General features: G+C 49.2%; 1 long non-coding RNA gene across 1 annotated transcript; it reads left to right on the forward strand.

Annotated features, from left to right (window-relative positions):
• Positions 1–6,613: 6,613 nt before the first annotated feature.
• Positions 6,614–19,317, forward strand: LOC131811451 (uncharacterized). Its single transcript, XR_009345943.1, has 3 exons — positions 6,614–7,673; positions 14,952–15,059; positions 18,957–19,317. It is a non-coding gene; the product is annotated as an uncharacterized LOC131811451 (long non-coding RNA).
• The last annotated feature ends 1,268 nt before the right edge of the window (positions 19,318–20,585 follow it).

Here is a 20,585-nt window from a genome sequence, read left to right on the forward strand (position 1 = left end):
GATCTCGGTCCTGAGATTGAGCCCCACATTGGGCTCTCTGCTCAGCGGGGAGCCTGCTTCCCCCTCTCTCTGCCTGCCTCTCTGCCTACTTGTGAGCTCTCTCTTGGTCACGTTAAAAAAAAAAAAAATTATTTTAAAGAAATAAAAAGGAGGTAAAAGGCTATTTTTACCTCCTCCATTGCTCAGTCAACCTCATTTCACAGCAGAGATCATCCTTAGGACTGAACTTTTGCTTCCCAGACGAGCAATTCACAGGTCATCCCTGGAGAGGACTTCAAATGTTTTCATATGCCCAAATTTTGTTTTCCTCACCAAAATAGCCTCTAGAAAATGATCCTTCAATATTTTGGCCTGTTTTGCCTTGATGCTGCCATGTAACCACAGAGACCATAAACCAGCCTGTCCGTCACATGCATTCACTCCAAGAAGCCCGACTACCTCGAAAATATCAGGTTCACACACCAGGAAATTCAGCTGTAAATTTCACTCGGAGCCCTGACGAGATCTGAAAAACTCAACACACGGGAAGTGGGTAGGACCCTCGAGTTGCTCCACACTTAAGAGAACCGAGAGAGATAGGATTTCCAGGCACTGGGCTTGCAAACTCTCTCTAGGGAGAAACTGAAACTCTTTCAAGGTGATATTTAAATTAGGAACCTTTATAGGGTTTGGAGTTTTGTTTTTAGTCATAAAAGTAATTTGCATCTTTCGTTTCTCAGCTGGATGACGGGCTTAATATTCTCTATCGCTTTGGGCCAGTCTAGAATATTTCCTAAGAATACATACAAATTAACCAATGCTTAAGTATTTGTTCATTGTAAAAACTGTCCAAACACGAGAGAGATAAAGTGCAACACCTCCAACTGATCTCCTATCCCAGAGGTAACGACCACCAACAGCTGTGTGTGACTCTGCCTAGAATTTTTCTAAGTGTAGAAAAACAGGCCCATCTGTAACTTTTCATTGAGCAGAAGTGGGATCTCACTATTCAGCAACTGGCAAGTCATTTTAGCCCGATCACAATCTCTAACTGCTGTAGAATTTTCCAGAGTGCCTACTTTGGGCATCTAGGTTCCTTCTTGTCCACACAGTACAATGTAGCAAGCACCCGTGTGTACACATCTTGGTGTATCTGTGAGCATATCCCTAGGACAATTTCCTAGAAATTGAATTGAACCACTTAATTTTTAAATCGATTTTTGAGAGAGAGAGTGAGATCATGAACAATGGGGAGGGACAAGCAGACTCCCCGCCAAGCAGGGAGCCCGATATGGGGCTGGATCCCAGGACCCTGGAATCATGACCTGAGCCAAAAGCAGATGCTTAACCAACCGAGACACCCAGATGCCCCTAAACTTTGTTATTTATTTATTTTTAATATTTTATTTATTTGACAGAGATCACGAGTAGGCAGAGAGGCAGACGGGGGGAGGTGGGGGGAGCAGACCCCCTGTTGAGCAGAGAGCCCTATGTGGGGCTCAATCCCAGGACCCTGAACCGAAGGGCAGAGGCTTTAACCCACTGGGCCACCCAGGTGCCCCAAAACTTTGTTTTTTAGAATGGTTTTTAGATTTACAGAAAAATCAAGTAGCTCAGAAAGTTCCCATTTACCCCTCATCCAGTTGTCCCTGTTAATATTTTACATTAATATCGTACGGATGCCCCAGTTAGTGAACCGATGTTGATACTTCAGTTAGTAATAAAGTCCATACTGTGATGGGCGCTGCGCGGCTCAGGGGGTTAAGCCTCTGCCTTCTGCTCAGGTCATGATCTCAGGGTCCTGGGATCGAGCCCCGCATCAGGCTCTCTGCTCAGCGGGGAGCCTGCTTCCCTCTCTCTCTCTCTCTGCCTACTTGTGATCTTGCTCTCTGTCAAATAAATAAATAAAATCCTTTTTAAAAAATAAAGTCCATACCCTTAGATTTCCTTGGTTTTTCCCTTAATGTCTTTTTTCTGTCCTGGGAACCCCTCCAGGACACTGAATCACACTGACTCCTCATGTCTCCTCAGGCTCCTTTTGGCCATGGCAACGGCTCAGGCTTTCCCTGTTTTCGATGACCTGCACAGTCCTGCACAACGGGTGGTCCTCCACGGAGATTTGTCTGAGGTTTTCCTCATGACTGGACTGTGATTATGGGTTTTGAGGAGGAAGACGCAGAGACCACATGCCACGGTCATCAGGTCACAAATATCCATCAAACTCGAGCCCATTGATGTTAGACTCGATCACCTGCAGAGATTCTCAGCTGTGCAAGGACTCTCCTCGACCAGCCCTTACCCATACTGTGCCCTTTTGAAGGAAGTCACTCAGCACTGGCCCACATAAGGAGCAGGCAATCATGGTCCTCACTTTCTAATTTTTAAGTCATAAATTGGAGGTGCACCTGAGGGGCCCGGTGGGTTGAATCAGGTCATGATCCCAGGGTCCTGGGATCGAGCCCCACATTGGGCTCTCTGCTCAGTGGGGAGTCGTCTTCTCACTCTCAAAAAATTTTTTTAAAAAGTCATAAAATGGTAGAAGATTAAAATGGTAGAGAAGGGTGTAGAACACTATTGTTAACAGCCTTTTGTGGTTCCTCCCATTTTTTTTTAAGGGGGGTTAAGGATGGTGCACAGAGGGAGAGGGAGAGAATCTTAAGTAGACGCCATTCGCAGCACAGAGCCCCATTTGGGGCTCGATCTCACGACCTTGAGATCATGACATGAGCCGAAACCAAGAGTTGGACGCTTAACCTACTGAGCCACCCAGGCGTCCAAATTTCTCAGTGCATATTCAAGCACCTTTGCTCATCTCCACCCCGCCCCCCACCACCAACCCCCCTTTAAAGGGAAATTATATTCAGCTTCCATGGAACTTGTCATTTTGAAATCACGTCCCTACAGAGGATTAGATGCGACTCCACCCCTCGGAGAGTTCCAGAAGCCGGTGAGGCTCCCTCAAGAGACACGGCCCAAGTTCCCATTTTTGCCTCAGTCGGTGCTGAAATAGTGGGAGTCCTTTATGTTCTTTTAATTCTATGCATGTTTTAAGTGAAGATTCTTCTCGGCAGGAGGTGTTAAATCAGACACTAAATCAGGGCTGCTCTGAACGCGGTGAAATCTTGCAGGTCTAATCTTAGGCAGAAGGATGTGCGAAGACGGGAGCTTATTTCGTGAACACCTTGACGTCCTCCAGGCGGCTGTGACATGCCAATCGCCTCAGGACACCCCCCACTTCAGGCCCGTCTCCCTTCAACTCCTCCCCTGTTCCAGAAGCTGCCCGCCCCTGGCCCCCAAATTCACTCTGCTCTTGGGAGAAGCTGCCTTTCTTGACCTGCCCTAGATCTGCTCACTCCTCCTGCTGGCTCTCATCCTTTATTTCTAAACCTTCTGCAATGTTTACCTGCACACGTAACGCTGAACCCAGCCGGCTCAGTTACATCGCCTCGTTAACAGACTGCCGCCAATACACACAGATTTTTTTCCTCTTACGGTTCTGAAGCTTAGCAGCCAAGACGTCCCGAAGCGAAAGGTGTCGGCTGAGCAGGTTCCTTCCGGAGGCTGGGAGGACGCAAACTGCTTCTTTGCCTCTCTCGAAGCTTCTAGACACCCCCCTGCACCCCTCAACTGGAGGCTGCGTTTGTCCTCCAAGGCGCATGGCAGGAAACTCCGCCCCTGCTCTCGAGTCTCCTCTCTGACTCTGACCCTCCTGCCGGCCTCTTATAAGTACCCCCGGTTACACGGGCCACCTGGCTCGCCCACCCCACAAGCTCTGTCTGAATCGCACCTGCCAAGCCCCGTTAGCCACAGAAGGCAACACTGACAGGTGCTGGGGATTCGGGTGTGGATTTGCTGGGGGGAGCGGGGGTAGGAGTGGTATTCAGCCCGCCATGCCTTCCTCCTTTAAAAACAATTAAATTAGAACCTTTGACGACTAGCTTTACTCTCCAGAGCCTGTTGTGGGGCTCGATCCTAGGACCCTGGGATCATGACCCGAGGTGAAGGCAGAGGCTTTAACCCACTGAGACACCCAGGCGCCCCCAGACCATTCTTATGCTTTAACATATGTACGTACGAATACATAGCGTATTTATTTAGTATTGGTTTGGTGGAGTTTTTGTAAACAAACAAAACCCTAAAACCTAAATGACATCGTATTAGGTGACATGCTTCTTTTCTCTGTTCTAAGGAAGCCACCTCTATTGATACATACAGAATATGTTCAGCTGCAACCTTTAAAAAATATTTGCGTTGGGGCGCCTGGGTGGCTCAGTGGGTGAAGGCCTCTGCCTTCGGCTCAGGTCATGATCCCAGGGTCCTGGGATCGAGCCCCACGTCAGGCTCTCTGCTCAGCAGGGAGTCTGCTTCCCTTCCTCTCTCTCTGCCTGCCTCTCTGCCTACTTCTGATCTCTGTCTGTCAAATAAATAAATAAAATCTTTAAAAAAAATATTTGCGTATCATGCAAACTATACCTAAGATAAAATTTGCCATCTTAACCATTAAATCTGCCGTGTGGTACCATTAAGTACATTCCTATTCTTGTGCAACCACATTTTTTTTTTTTAGATTTTACTTATTTACTTGACAGACAAAGATCACAAGTAGGCAGAGAGGCAGGCAGAGAGAGAGGAGGAAGCAGGCTCCCCGAGGAGCAGAGAGCCCATTGTGGAACTTGATCCCAGGACCCTGGGATCATGACCTGAGCCGAAGGCAGAGGCTTTAACCCACTGAGCCACCCAGGCGCCCTTTTTTTAAGGGAAGAAAGAGAAAGTCTCCAGCAGACTCCTGGCGAAGCCTAGAGCCCAATGCAGGTCTCAATTTCAAGACCCTGAGACCAAGACCTGAGCCAAAATCAAGAGTTAGAGCTTAACTGACTGAGCCACCCGGGTCCCCTCCCTCCGCCGCCGCAGAATATTTTTTTTTTTTTAAGAATTTTTATTTATGGGGCGCCTGGGTGGCTCAGTGGTTTGGGCTGCTGCCTTCGGCTCGGGTCATGATCTCAGGGTCCTGGGATCGAGCCCCGCATCGGGCTCCCTGCTCCGCAGGAGGCCTGCTTCCCTCTCTCTCTCTCTCTCTCTGCCTGCCTCTCTGCCTACTTGTGATCTCTGTCTGTCAAATAAATAAATAAAATCTTTAAAAAAAAAAAAAAAGAACTTTTATTTATTTATTTGACAGAGATCACAAGTAGGCAGAAAGGCAGGCAGAGAGAGAGGAAGGGAAGCAGGCTCCCTGCTGAGGAGAGAGTCCGACATGGGGCTGGATCCCAGGACCCTGGGATCATGACCTGAGCCGAAGGCAGCGGCTTAACCCACTGAGCCACCCAGGCGCCCCGACCACAGAATATTTTTGAACGGAGACTCTGTCCCTGTTCAACCCCAGCGCCCTGCCCCCCTCCTCCATTCTACTTTCTGAGTTTGCTTGTTGTAGGTATTTCATGTTGTAGGTATTTCATACTGTCATGAAAGACAGTATTTGTGCTTTTGTGTGTGTGTGTGTGTTTAAGATTTTATTTCTCAGAGAGAGAAAGAGTGAGCACAGGCAGGCAGAGTGGCAGGCAGAGGCAGAGGGAGAAGCAGGCTCCCTGCCAAGCAAGGAGCCCGATGTAGGACTTGAACCCAGGGCCCTGGGATCGTGACCTGAGCCGAAGGCAGCTGCTTAACCCACCGAGCCACCCAGGCGCCCCTATTTGTGCTTTTGTATCTAGCCTCCTCAACTTTGCATAATTTTTCAGGGTTCCTCCACGCCGCCCCGTGTTACCTGCCCCCCATTTGGCAACGCCGCACACTCTCCGTTTGCGCTCCATCGACCTGCTCATGTTTGCCTTCTCTTTTGTAAACGGGCTGGAGCCTTTTCCACCTGCACTGGATCCGGCCTTGCCAATGAACTGATCCAATTCCCTACAATCGGGAAAGTCAGACGGCGGTCCCCTACAGAGTCCAGGGGCCTGCTCAGGACATGATGAGAATTTGATTCATGGTCACAGATACTGATGTTTATTTTCAACGAGAAGAAACAGCCTGGCCTGGCCCACCAGAGAAACTGGCCATTGAAAAGACGAGCGGACCGCTTCGCTTCTTGGACCTCAGTTTTCCCTTCTGGAAAATGGGCTGATTCCTGTCTCAGCTCCTTCGCCACTAGAACAAGGCATTAGGAAAGCATGCATGGGGCCCATGATGCTGCCTTGGCCTATCAGCCCCCCGGGGCAGCCTGGTGCAGATGGGGTACAGTTCCCCGGATTTGGGGCTCAGCAGAGAGAATGACAACCCCGAGAACCTGGTCTCACCCTTACCCTTTACCAGCCCCCAGCCCTCAGCTGGAGGGCTACTCCGATTGTTTTTCTGGGTTCAGAAAAACAATTTTTTTCTTTGTTCCAAGAGAAAAAAAAAACAATGATTGCTAAGCAGGTTGAGATGCTCCTCTTCCCCGAGGGGAGAGTTTTGGAGGCTCGCTGCAAGCTGGGCTTGTCTCAGCTCAGTAGCTGGGCAACATTCCTCTCCCTGCCTGTCTATTTTAAACCACACAGATAACTAGGCAGGCGAGGCAAGACAACAAAGGCGGAACAGTGGGGGAAGGACATCTGGCTGGGAGAGCTGGCAGCAGGCTGACAGACTTGCGGTTCCGTGGATTGGCTCCTGCTGTGTGCAAAGTTTGGGGGAAGAGCGCGGGGGCTTTCCACCCCTGGCCGCTCACACTGGAAGGGGCAGGAGGGGCAGGGCACAGCTCACCAAGGAATCTTTTATTCTTATTGAAAGACGTTGGCTCATCGCTTCTCGTTCTTTTGGCTAAGATCAAGCGAAAGACGTTGGCTCCTTCATTCAGCAAATATGTGGCCTCTTCAGATCCGCAGGTTGACAGGTTTTCATCCCTCCTGGATAATTCCCAGCCATTATCTCTTCTAGAGCTTCCTCCACCCGTCCTCTCCTGCTTCCGGGTGAAACTCCAGATAAACGCATGACAACGACATCTCCCAGAACCCTCACATTCTCGTGTTCCCCCTCTGGTATTATCAGGCTTTTTGGTCGCTGTGTGGCTTTCTGGATGATTTCTTCTTTTTTAAAAAGATTTTATTTATTGGACAGACAGAGATCACAAGTAGACAGAGAGGCAGGCAGAGAGAGAGATAGAGGGAAGCAGGCTCCCTGCTGAGAAGAGAGCCCGATGCGGGGGCTCGATCCCAGGACCCTGAGACCACGACCTGAGCCGAAGGCAGAGGCTTAACCCACTGAGCCACCCAGGCGGCCCTGGATGACTTCTTCTGATACCTCGTTAATTCTTCTGCGGTGTCCGATCTTCTGTCCAATGCAGTTGAGTTCGTTATTAGTTTTTAGTATCTCTAGTTCTGTCTTGTCCTTCATCAGATCTGCTACGCCACTTTTCAGAGCCTTCAAGCTTGGGGTAAGCATAACAGTTCTGGGATCTGTGTTGGGAGTGGCCGCGGTGTTTGGATAAATGTTTAGTAGTCAGAATAAAAAAAAACCCTGATCTGTAGCCCTGACCGCTTCCTCCCTGAATACGCCCACCGTGGTGGGTCGCAAGCAGCCGGTGTGAAGTCATGACCGTGGACTCTGGGACTTTGCCTGGATCCCCCCAGGGAGGTAACATTGGAGCTGACAGAAACCTGAATGAGAAGGAGCCAAGAGAGCACTGGAGGGAAGGGGATGAAGACAGAGGAAGAGTCTCACACAGGCCAGAGGTGGGGTCAGGGTTGGCACTTTGAGGAAAGAAAGGGGACAGCATGTCTGGCCTGGCGAGTTGGGGTGGTGGCAGAGGTGCGCTGGGATGGGGCAGGCCCAGGGTACCCAGGGCCAAGGTTTGAACCAGAGGAGTAAGAGGATAGATTTATAGTTTCTTTATTTTTTTAAAGATTTTATTAATTTATTTAACAGAGAGAGAGAGAGAGAGATCACAAGTAGGCAGAGAGAGAGAGGGGGAAGCAGGCTCCCCGCTGAGCAGAGAGCCAAATTCGGGGCTCGATCCCAGGACCCTGAGATCATGACCTGAGCCAAGGCTTGACCCACTGAGCCACCCAGGCGCCCCTAGATCTATAGTTTTAATGATCTCGATGACTCCCAGTCTGTAGGTGTGGGCTGTCCCTGGTGATTTCCTGCCAAAGAGCACAGTGTGAGGGCGCCCTGCTGGTTCGGGTGGTAGAGCGTGTGACTCTTGATCTTGGGGTTGTGGGTTTGAACCTCATGGTGGGTGTAGAGATTAATTAAAAATAAAATCTTAAAAACAAACAAAAAACCAACGAGTACAGTATGGAGAAGGTGGGGAAGAGCCCCTTCACAGTGGAGAAAACTGACAAAATGCTACCTCTTCAGGCGACTGACCAAAGTCAACGTCAAGAGTCAGCAATTGGGGCGCCTGGGTGGCTCAGTGGGTTAAGCCTCTGCCTTCAGCTCAGGTCATGAGCCCCACATCAGGTTCCTTGGTCAGCAGGGAGCCTGCTTCTCCCTCTCCCACTCCCCCTGCTTGTGTTCCCTCTCTCACTGTCTCTCTCTGTCAAATAAATAAAATCTTAAAAAAAGAAAAGAAAAGAAAAAAAAAAGAACATGGTGTCCCGGACAGGTTCCAGGACTGAAGACAGACGTTAGGGGAAAATCGAAGGAAATCTAAATAAACTATGGTCTTTAGTTAATAACAGCATATCCATATTGGCTAATTGGGCCAAATGCATTTTACCAATGTAAGCTATTAATAATAATGGGAAACTGGTGAGTGAGTTATAGGGACTCTGTGTACTATTGTTGCGATTTTTCTGTTAATCTAAAACGGTTCTGAAAAACAAAGTCTGCTAATAAAAACTTTAGGTCTGGCTGGTGACTGCGGAGGATGGCTTGCACGGGTCGGGCATGTGGGGAGCGGGGAAGTGAGATCACCGCACGGCCCTGCATGTGGGTTGTGGCTTGGGTCTCAGTGGGAGAGGCAGAGAGTGCAACTCAAGAGATCTGAGCCCCTGATAGTCCGGCAGGCCTCCCCACGTGATAACTATAGGGGAGACAGGAAGGAAAGAGTCCAGTACAAGGCCCAGGTACTTGAACTTGAGCACCTGGAAGATGGTGTCATTAAGACAGAGTTGACTATGAGAAAAATAGGTTAGGGAGGAAAGCCTGAGGCTGCATTTCTGCAGGGGCGGTGAGTCCAAGGGACCTTTGGGACATCAAGAGAGGAGAGCTCGAGTAGGCAGGGGGATTGCAGGAGTCTGTCCCGCAGTGAGAGTTGGAGCACCTATGTATGAGCAAGGAGCACACCTACTGGGTGGAGATCCCAGGGGTGAAAAGGCTTTAAGAAACTTCTAGTATATTCAGAGAGCTAGCAACATGCCAGGGAAGCCTTGACAAGTCAAATCTGTGAGCACCCCAGCAGACCAGCTGGGGTGGTGGAGAATCAGGGAGACTGCCCACAGGCCGAAGGGCACAGCAGATGTCAGGCATCTCTCCCTGCTCTGGAAAAGTCCGTCCTTGACTGGAGCCCGCACACATCCGTCCAGGCCTCCAGCCAGTCTCCCCTTTGGAAAAAGCCTTCCCTTTCTCTAGGCTGATGGCCAAAATCGCTAGATAATTGAGGGTCAGAGGTCAGGGAATTCAGAGTCTGGCACCTGACCAGGCCTGTGAAGGGCAGGGCTTACATAACTGCCAAGAGCCTTGGTGAGGGGGGAGGGGGGAGGTGTCCTGGACACTCTAATTGCCTCTGGGCGTGTGCTGTATTGCTCTGGGGCCAGGAAAGGTGAAGGGCTTCTATTGTGTATCTACCCCAGGGCCCTAGCTGATACCTGATACCTTTTTTTTTTTGGTCGAATAGGGAGTAGAATTTTTTTTTTTTTTTTTAATTTTTTGTTTAAATTCAGTTAACAGGGGTGCCTGGGTGGCTCAGTGGGTTAAGCCTCTACCTTCGGCTCAGGTCATGATCTCAGGGTCCTGGGATCCTGCTTCTCCCTCTCCCTGCCTCTCTGCCTACTTGTGATCTCTCTCTCTCTGTGCAAAATAAATAAAATCTTTTTAAAAAATTCAATTAACATATAATGTATTATTGGCTTCAGAGGAAGAGGTCACGGATTCCTCAGTGGCACAGGACACCCAGCACTCATCACATCACGTGCCCGCCTTAATGCCCAGCACCCAGTCCCACCCCCCTAACCCACCACCCCTCCAGCAACCCTCAGTCTGTTTCCCATGCTTAAGAGTCTCATGGTTTTTCTCCCTCTCTGATTTCGTCTTGTTTTATTTTTCTCCTCTCTTCCTGTATGATCTTCTGTTTTGTTTCTTAAATTCCACACATCAGTGAGATCACATGATAATTGTCTTTCTCCAACCAGCTTACTTCACTTAGCATAGTACCCCCAGGCTGTCCTGAGTGAGGGTCCCTCTCCAAGGCTACAGAGCAGGCTGAGCTCAGGCCTGGCTGCTTGGGGTGGGGAGTTGGGGGTGCCTGCTGCCTCTCTTGGGCCCCGTCCAGTCCAGCACGTCTTCCTCAGCCTGATTAAAACCCTCCAACAATCTCCACTCTTGGCAGTGTATGTCAACCAGCTCCCAGAAGCTGCTGGGTCAAGTCCTGTCCTGCTTTCCTCCCTTACCTTGTCCGTGGGTCCCTGTCACTGCCCATTTCCTGCTCTACAAATTCTGGGCTTCTTCCTGTCGCGTGATCTTCAAACTTGCCACTCCTTTGCCCAGATCAATCTTTTTCCACCCACCCTTTTTTGGGGGTGTGTGTGTGTGAAATTCCCATAACACACAATTAACCATTCTCAAGTGTGCGAATGCTCTCGGATTAGTGTATTCCCAGTGCTATGCAACCTCCAGGTCTCTGACGCTTCAAAACTTTCTCATCAACCGATAAAGACACCTCATTCCCATTAAAGCAGTCACTGCCCATCCCCCACCCCCACTCCCATGCCCCGGTAACCTCTAACCTGCTTTCTGACATCGATTTGCCTATTCTGAATATGTCATACAAAGGGAATCATACACTATGTGGCTTTTGTGATGGCTGATTTCAGTAGCGTGATGCTTCCAGGGCTCACCCACGTGGTAGCAGGTGTCAGAACGTTGTTCGCTTTCTACAATGGAGTCGTACCGGACTGTCTGCGTACCCCATTTGTTTACCCATTTGTTACTTCACGCACAATCTGGCTGTTTCCCCCTTTTGGCTATTGTGAATAGAGGTGTTACGAATATCTATGTACAAGTTTCTGCCTGGACATGTCTTCATTTCTTGTGGGTCTCTACCTAGGAGCGGAATTGCTGGGTCCTATGATTCCTCCGTGTTCAACGTTCTCAGGACCCACCAGGTTGTTGTTGGCTCATTGTTTCCCCCAGATCCCTGTGGCTGGCCCCTCGCCTCACTCAGCTCGGACATCATCACCTCCTCAGATGACCCCAACGCAAAGGGCACCCGCTTCCAGATCACCCTCTTGTCTTTTCACCATGTGGGGTTCATGATCCATCAGAACATAGGCGGCCTCATACTTCTTATGTTCCGTGGTGACCCACAGCCTAGCACAGTGCCTGGTACACAGTAGGCACTCAATTCATAATAATCACTGCTGAATGACTCATCTCAGGTTGTCAAAGGAAAGGAGCGGCAACAATGTGAGGTGCATCTTTGTCATTGGAAATTGCTGCTGGGACCGCCCAGGAGTGACTCAGCTATTTAAATGGACTACTTCCTCCTGCCCTAAGAAAGCAAATACTGGTTAGGTTCTGTTTCTTCATTCTTTCCTGTTAGTGACTCAGCACAGACCTCTCTTCACCAATTCCCAGTCCTTGGGCCAGAACAAGTAACTCCTAATGACTTATTGCAAACATTAAAAAAAAAAAACAAAAACAAACAAACAAACAAACCACGAAGACGGAAAGGAATTCGGGTGGGGAATTGGTTAGATGAATGAGGCTGTGATCAGCCTGGTAGGCTGGTTAAGGGCTCTGGCTTGGGGTTCAGGTGTTCAAAATGCCTGGGTCAAGTCCCAGCTTTGTCACTTAGCTCTATTCTATGTTATTTAATCTCATTTCTCTTGCTTGAAAAACCACGGTTTATAGTACGAGCTCCGTCACAGGCTTGTTGTGAGGAGTCAGGGAATGACTATCATACAAGATGCTCAGTGTGGCATTGGTGCGTTGAAATGTTTCGTATGGAACAGTCGCCACCATCACTGTCCTCACCTGCCTGTCTCTGTCCTGGTCTCTGCAGGTTGGCCATTCAGATGAAAGGAGATAATAAATGTGTTTTGTTTTTTGTTTTTGTTTTTTAAAGATTTACTTATTTGAGAGAGAGAGAGAATGCATGAGACAGTGAGTGAGTGCCAATGAGGGGGCAGAGGGAGAGGGAGACGCAGACTCCCCGCTGAGCCTGACTTGATTCCAGGACCCTGAGATCGTGACCTGAGCCACGTAAGCGCCCAACAAACGTGTTTTTAAAAAGTAAAAGGAGGGGCTCCTGGAGAGAGCATGTGACTCTTGATCTTAGGGTCATGAGATCGAGCCCCATGCTGGGTGTAGAGATTAAATAAATTTTAAAAATTAAAATAAAAATTAAAAGGTAAAGGAAAATTGTGAACGTACTTAAGGCCTCTGGGTGGCACAGTTTAAAATGGTCAATTTTATGCTATGTGTATTTTACCACAATAAAAAAGGCAAAGATTAAACAATTAAACAGCCTCTTTGTGACCCTCCCTCCACCTAACACCTCCCAAAAAGTTAAAAAACTTTTCTGTATTATTATTTGAAATATAATAGCTCTCCTACCTGGGGCCAGAAGTCACCAACCTCAGCTGTAATGGGTGTTTGGGTGCTGGATCCCAGAGTCTCTGCTCTGTGGAACTTTCTAGAATCTCAGGGCCTGGAGAAGTGCAGGATTGGGGTGAAGGTTCTCAGGGAGGGAGGAGGGTGAAGATCCCCACCGTGGCCCCTCAGGTCCAACAGAGAAGTCTAGATGGGCTAGCTGGCTGTTGAGCTTTCAACAACTTCTGTTCTTAGTAAACAGAAATCCTAACAGCTGCCTTCCATCTTGTTCCAGGAAGTGTGGGTGGGACTCATCAGTGCTTGGCACACCAGGGTTGGTTTACTTTGAGTGTTCCGTGTATCCCCATCCCTGGGGAAAACTGTAATATTCAGAAACGTATGGGAGGGCGCCTCGCTGGCTCAGTCAGTGGAACGTGCCACTCTTGATCCCGGGGTTGTGGGTTCTAGCCCCACCTTGGGTGTGGCGATACTTAAAAATAAAATCTTTTTAAAAAAAAGAAAAAGAGGGGCGCCTGGGTGGCTCAATGGGTTAAGCCTCTGCCTTTGGCTTAGGTCATGGTCTCAAGGTCCTGGGATCAAGTTCCGCTTTGGGCTCTCTGCTCAGCCCGGAGCCTGCTTCCCCCTCTCGCTCTGCCTGCCGCTCTGCCTACTCGTGATCTCTCTCTCCATCAAATAAATAAATAAAATCTAAAAAAAAAAAAGAAAAGAAAAGAAAAAGAAATGTACATGGAACAATATAACACACACACACGTGCCCGATGCTCAGAACTGAACGTTAACATTTCTTCTATTTGCTTGGAATGGACATTAATTCTCAACAAAAGTGTATTTATGTTGATGTCCCTCTAATCACGAGAGAACCTCCAACACAAATGAAGTGTATAGCCTCTCAGCCTACTTTTATTTATTTATGTATTTATTTTTAAGATTTTATTTAAGTAATCTCTACACCCAACTCACAACTCCGAGATCAACTGAGCCAGCCAGGAGTCCCTCAGCCTATTTTTAAACTTGACACACATGGCGGGGGTGGGGAGGGGAGAAATAGGAGATGGGGATTAAGGAGCACACTTGTGAGGTCACGTGAGGTCACCAGGAGATGTATGTTAGCTCTGAATCACTATATTGTACATCCGAAACCAATATAGCGCTGGCATTATAACTAATTGGAATTAAAATAAAAACTTCAAACTTTACACACATATTTATATATGCCAAAAATACAGCGGGTACTGTTTCTATGTATATTAATGAACATAAGTAAATTAACTCTACCTAATAGGTTATTCTGCAGTGTGCTTTCTGGCTCATTTTTATGTTTTTGAGATCTATCCAAGTTAACATGCATAGCTCTAATTTATGCCTTTTCCTCCTGCATGAATATTTCACCCTTTGTCCTACAGCACACTTTTTAAAACCAAATTAAAGACAGGGAAGTTGTTTCTAATATTTGCAAATGCAAACCAGGCTGCTACAAACATCCTTGAGCTGATTACTCCAAAGCAGTGTTCTTCCGGCGGGGGTGGGGTGGGGGGTGGGGGGGTAACCGGGTGATGGGCATTACGGAGGGCACGTGATGTGATACGCACTGGGTATTATGTAAGCCTGATGAATCACTGACCTCTACAACTGGAACTAATAATATATTATATGTTAATTAATTGAATTTAATTTTTAACAAAAAGTTAAAAAAAAAAAAACCCAAAGCAGTGGTTTTCACACTGCCCGAGGCATGAATGAGTCAGAAAATCCATTTTTTTTTTTCTTAAATGACATAGGTCAGAATCATTTGTAATAAGTACTTTACTATTCTTTGGTGAAGCTTTTGGTGGGTGTGTATGTGTGTGTGTTCTTGGTAGGGAGGGGAAGTGTTTTTCTTACTAAGGATTGCAGTGAAAACAAGGTTTATTTAATTTTTTTTTTTAGATTTTATTATTTATTTGAGAGAGAGAGACAGAGATAGTGACAGAGATAGGAGAGAAAGCACAAGCTGGGAAAGAGGTAGAAGCAGGCTCCCCACCGAGCAGGGAGCCCAAGGGAGGACTCGATCTCAGCACCCTGAGATCATGATCTGACCCGAAGGCAGATGCTTCCACAACTGAGCCACCCAGATGCCCCCAAAACAAGGTTTACAAAATATTCCTCCCCCCAGCGATTCCACCCAAAAGAATTGAAAATGTACGTCCACGTGAAAACGTGTACGCAAATGTTCACGGCAGCTCTCTTCACAACAGGGGAAGGCGGAACCAACCCGCATATTCACCAACAGATGAACAGATAAACAGACAGAGGGGGTCCTCCCATATGCAGTCAAATCCTGCTCCACCGTAATAAAAAATAAGGTACGGATACATGTCCCAACATGGATGAACCTTGAAAACATGATGCTGAGTGAAAAAGGCCAGGCTCAAAAGATCTCATACTGTAGGACTGCATTTCCATGAAGCGCCCAGAACAAGCAAATCCATAGAGATGGAAAGCAGATTAGTGGTTGCCAGGGTCTGGCGGTGGGGGGGAGGGGAAGTGGGGACTGATGGCTTAATGGGTACGGATTTCCTTTCCGAGAATGTTCTGGAATTAGATCGCAATGATAGTTTCACAACATTGTGAATTTACTAAAAGCCACTGAATTCTGTGCTTTAGAAAATGGTGTCAATGGCGAATTTTATGTTCTGTGAACTTTACCTCAATGAAGAAAAAAATGTTAAAGCCCCTCCTCTCAGGCACAGGAAGGGCAGAATTGTGGGTTGTACGGTTTGCTCATCTCAACCTTTTTTTTTAACCACATGTGGGAAAATCGCTTTCCAAAGTGGTTGTCCCCATCTGCACTCTCAAGACAGTGAATGAGAACTTCTCTCTCCCCAAACCCACACCGACACCTGGTACCAGAGAGAAAAAAATAATCAGGGGGCACGTGGGTGGCTCAGTGGGCTAAGCGTCTGCCATGGGCTCAGGTCATGATTTCGGGGTCCTGGGATGGAGCCCCATGTTGTGTCTGGTTCCCTGCTTAGCGGGATGTCTGATTCTCCCTCTCCCTCTGCCTCTGCCCTCACCCTCCATTGTCCCTTCTGCCCTGCTCATGGTTTCTGTCTCTCAAATAAACAAAATCTCCATTAAAAAAAAGTTTATTATTATCACTATTATTATTTGTAAAGCCAGCCCTCTGTCACGGGGCTTGAACTCAGGACCCTGAGATCAAGAGGCACATGCTCTACTGACTGAGCTAGGCAGGACTGCCCATAAATCTTAAAAAAAAAAAGAGAGAGAGAAAGAGGAGGAAGACAGGTGGATTTCTGAGCGCGTTAGTTATGAAAGCTTCCTGAGGCGGGGTCAGAGCTCTGGCACAGCCATTGGGCAACGGACGGAACATACTGTCGAGGGACCGTCGTTCCTACTACCCAGGTGAGGCTGCTTGACCCCAAAGAGCCCACCTTGAGCATCCTCTCCAGCCCTGCGGCGACAGAGAGCACCTCAAGGTGCTGGGTTCTCTATCCGGAGCTGTCAGCTGTGACGGCGACCCCAAATCAGATGAACAGCCTCCTCCCAACAGACAGACTCTGGATCCGAGTCTGCTGAGGCCAGCCATTTGGAAAAACCCATCTGCTGCCTAATGTACTCATTCAGCTTCAGGGAGCAGCACGCGCGAGAGAGGGGGCAGCGAGAGGGGAGGGATGACCTGCGGCAGGGGCTTGACAGGTGAGAAAAGCCCGGGTCCAAAAAAAAAAAAAAAAAAAAAAAAAAAGCCCCATCCTCTGGATGCCAAAGATGACGCTGTGGGAGAGCACCCCCCCCTGACCCCTGCCCCCAGCTGGGACAACCACCCACGACAAGCTACAGAATTGGCAGGGCCTGGTGCAAAATGAAAATGTGGGGCCCCGTGTTCAATAGCTTCAACGTAGGTGGCAAGTCTGTGCAAAGACAGCCCTGCCTCTGTCCTCCCACCGGCCCTTGGGTCTTTACACCAGGATTAAGGACGAAGCCCGCTCTGGGTCCCCAGAGTCCTCGTGCCCGTCACCATCCTGTCGCATCCTCACTTACTTCCTTGGCTATCTCCCCAGAGGATGGTGCATTCCCCCGGGGGCTCGGCTGCCATGGTTGCCCCAGATCGCCTCCCACAGGACCTGGGACAGAAGAGGGTAGCCCCATTTGCTCAATTAATTACCAGGGAGAAAAAGTCTACTTTAAAAATCAAGGCTCTCCACTTCAGACCCACCAGGAGGACTGTAATTTAAAATTATAAATAAAGAAAAACAGAAAATAAGAAGCATTTGGTGAGGCTGTGCAGAAATCGGAACCCTAACGCTTTAGAACGTATAATGGGGCAGCCACCGCGGGGACAGTTTGGTGGGTCCTCAAAATGCAGAACGGAGAGCGACTGTTAAGACTCAGCATTCGGGGCGCCTGGGTGGCTCAGTGGGTTAAGCCTTTGCCTTCAGCTCAGGTCATGATCTCAGGGTCCTGGGATCGAGCCCCGCATCGCATTGGGCTCTCTGCTCAGCAGGGAGCCTGCTTCCTCCTCTCTCTCTGCCTGCTTGTGATCTCTGTCTGTCAAATAAATAAATAAAATCTTAAAAAAAAAAAAAAAAGACTCAGCATTCCGGTGCTGGGTGTGTACCCGAGAGATATGAAAACTTAGATCCGCACAAAGGCATGAATGTTCACAGAAGCGCTATTCATAACAGCCAAAAGGTTGAGACAACCCAAGAGTCTACTAAGGGATCACGGGATAACCCAAACGTGGTCTATCCACACAATGGAATCCTATTCAGCCACGAAGCAGGAAGCGTGGACACCTGTTACAACCTGTATGATTTTACTACAGTTAAAAAAAAAAAAAAAATTAAAAGCAGTGTGGTGCCCTGAATTGGATCCTAGAACAAAAAACAAAGCCGGGGTGCCTGGGTGGCTCAGTGGGTTAAAGCCTCTGCCTTCGGCTCAGGATGATCCCAGGGTCCTGGGATCAAGCCCCGCATTGGGCTCTCTGCTCAGCAGGGAGCCTGCTTCCTCCTCTCTCTCTGTCTGCTTCTCTGCCTGCTTCTGATCTCTGTCTGTCAAATAAATAAATAAAATCTTTAAAAAAAATTTGTTAAAAAAAAAAACAAAAAAGAAAAACAACCCCACATTATTGGAAAATTGGTGAAATAGAAAAAAAGCCTGGAGTTTCATGGACAGTGAGAGACCAGTGTTGTTGTTTTGGTATGATAAGTGCTCCACGATCACACGTGATGGGAACAGGAGGAAAGCTCACTAAGGGCTACATAGGAAATGCTTCTGTTTCATTGCAACTTTTCTGTAACACTAAAATTATCCTGGGACGCCTGGGGGACTCAGTCAGTTAAGCGTCTGCCTTTGGCTCAGGTCATGATCTCAGGGTTCTGGGATCGAGCCCCACATTAGGCTCCCTGCTTAGTGGGGAGTTGGCTTCTTTCTCTGCCCCTTCCCGTACTCCACCCACTTGTGGTCTCTCTCATATAAATAAAATCTTTTTAAAAAAATACTAAAATTATCCCAAAGTAAAACATTTATTTAAAAAATCGTATCTCGGGTTGCCTGGGTGGCTCAGTGGGGTAAAGCCTCTGCCTTCGGCTCGGGTCATGATCCCAGGGTCCTGGGATTGAGCCCGTGCATCAGGCTCTCTGCTCTGCAGGGAGCCTGCTTCCTGCCTCCCCCCGCCCCCCCCCCCCCCCCCCGTCTGCCTCTCTGCCTGCTTGTGATCTGTCTGTCAAATAAATAAATAAAATCTTAAAAAAAATAAAATAAATTAAAGTTAAAAATTAAATTAAAATTAAAGTTAAAAATCCTATCTGCCTTCTAAAAAGCAGCTAGCTCGGTCTCTGAAAGGTTCTTTTGTCTGCCTAGGGTCTGCTTTTGGGTTCAGGTTTACGAACTGGGGAGCTGTAGCGGACACCGGCATGGGAACGTGTGGTGAATCTGCGGAGCCCAGCCTAGGGTTGTTGGAGGGTGGGGGTGGGGGTGGGGAGGGGTGAGGGAGGAGCCTGGGCTGGAATGGGGTTGGGCTGCGGGCCCCCAACCCCTGCCCCTTGGCAGGGAAAAACTCACCCTGAAGGGGAGGCTCCAAAGACTTTGGAGGAAAAGGATGTTGAGGATAGAGGTTACCAAGGGGTGACCCACAGGCGGCAGACTGCCTCGAGCTGTGTTTATTGACCCTGGGTTTTGTAAACTAATTTGAGCCAATCTATAAAAAGCAGTCAATCTCACATTAAAACTCCAATTTCCAGCTTCTCCGAAAATCTCTGTGGATCTGCTGACTCAAGGTTACCTTCCTGCGTGGCCTCAAGGGACTGCAGCCGAAACCCAGCCCCCCCAACCCCCCACCGCCGCCGCACAAGTCTGAGGCCTCGGTCACCATTCATTCCCAGGCTGGCACCGTGTTCTCTTTCTAGTAGAACGGGAAAGATTTCTCTGCGCCATCGCGAAAGTGGAAAAGTGGAACAGAAACCAAGAAGGTTGTCTCCTTTCTCTTATTCCTGGCCGACTGCACACACTTGCAGTACTTACCTGGCTCCCAGAAGCACTTCTATTTGAGAACTCAGGTCCGACGTTGGATCCGTACAGCCTCTGCCGCAGGGTCAGTCAAGTCTCCCCAGCCCGTGCCCTTAGAGCTGCACTCTCAGGCCTTCCGTGGTTGGGGTCAGACACACACACGCGCTTCTTGGGTGTGAATCCTGGCTCTAGCCCTCACTAGCTGGTGGTCCTGAGCAAGCAGCTTAACCTCCCTGGGACTCGGTTTCCTTAAGCCCCTGAGGTGAAGCAGGAGACTCGGCTGGTGGCAGTCTAGGTCAGCTTACCGGGCAGGAAAATGGGTACGTGGCCACACTAGTAGTTACTGTACTGAAATATTTCTCCACTAGTTGGTAAACAGCCACTGCCCCCCGGCCCCCTCCCAGGACCCCGGACTTCATCATAGCCCCACAAGAATAACCGCTCCAGAGGTTTTTCCTGTGCCCAGTCTCACCTCCCTTCTGATGGAGCTGTTAGGTAAGACCTCCTGGCTCCGTGGGGTGGAGTGGGCATGGGGGGCCCGGTCCCTGATGGAAAAGAGCAGGTGGCATTTGCACAGAAGTCCCCCAGATGTCAAGGAGACAGGCCTCCGTGACCCTGCACAAGCCCCGTGGAGACAGACAGACAGAATAAATTCTTCGGTGTTAGAGTTCCTGGGGACATGAAGAGCACAGAAGGGGGGCTCCCAGACCCTGTGGGGGAGGCCCTTTAGCCAAATCTCTCAGGCTATGTCTGATGGAAAAATCTAACCAGGGGACGGGGCAGAGGGCCCAGGAAGAGGTCAGAGGTCAGGGGTCAGAGGTAGTACACTTTATTGACCGGGATCTTCCAACATCTTGCAAACACCCACCCACCCCCACCCTGCAAAACCAGAGCCTGAGCTTTGCCGCCGTTCTGTCCACCAGACAGGGAAGAGAACGCATCTCTCAGACATCTGGCACTGAAGGGCCTCCCCTCCCAAGAGCAGAGCGAGGAGCGGAGCAGGGGTGCATGTGGGGGAGGGGCTGCCGGCTGGAGGGGGGAGATGGAGCAAGGGATGAGGCGGGCCGGAGGGGCTCACGCCGGGGTGGGGCTGGGGCCACCCTGAGGCTCTGCGGGCCTGGCCAGCCCCTCACTCCCCCAGTTAAGGTTAGTAGTGGTTCACAGTGAGACTGGCTTAGATTTGGCAGGACGGCAAGGGCCACGGGCAGACAGGCCCTTCCCACTCTTCCCGCCGACCCCTGGCCTGACTCACGAAGCTGCGAAGTGAGAGAGGAAGTCCCCTCCTCTGCGTCCCTCTTTGGGGACAGGAAAGCCCCTTCTCTCGAGGGGCAGAGGGCAGAGGCCTAATTCTCCCCTGGCATCCC

The sequence above is a fragment of the Mustela lutreola genome, chromosome 11, assembly GCF_030435805.1.
Source record: "Mustela lutreola isolate mMusLut2 chromosome 11, mMusLut2.pri, whole genome shotgun sequence".
In the NCBI taxonomy this organism is placed as follows: Eukaryota; Metazoa; Chordata; class Mammalia; order Carnivora; family Mustelidae; genus Mustela; species Mustela lutreola.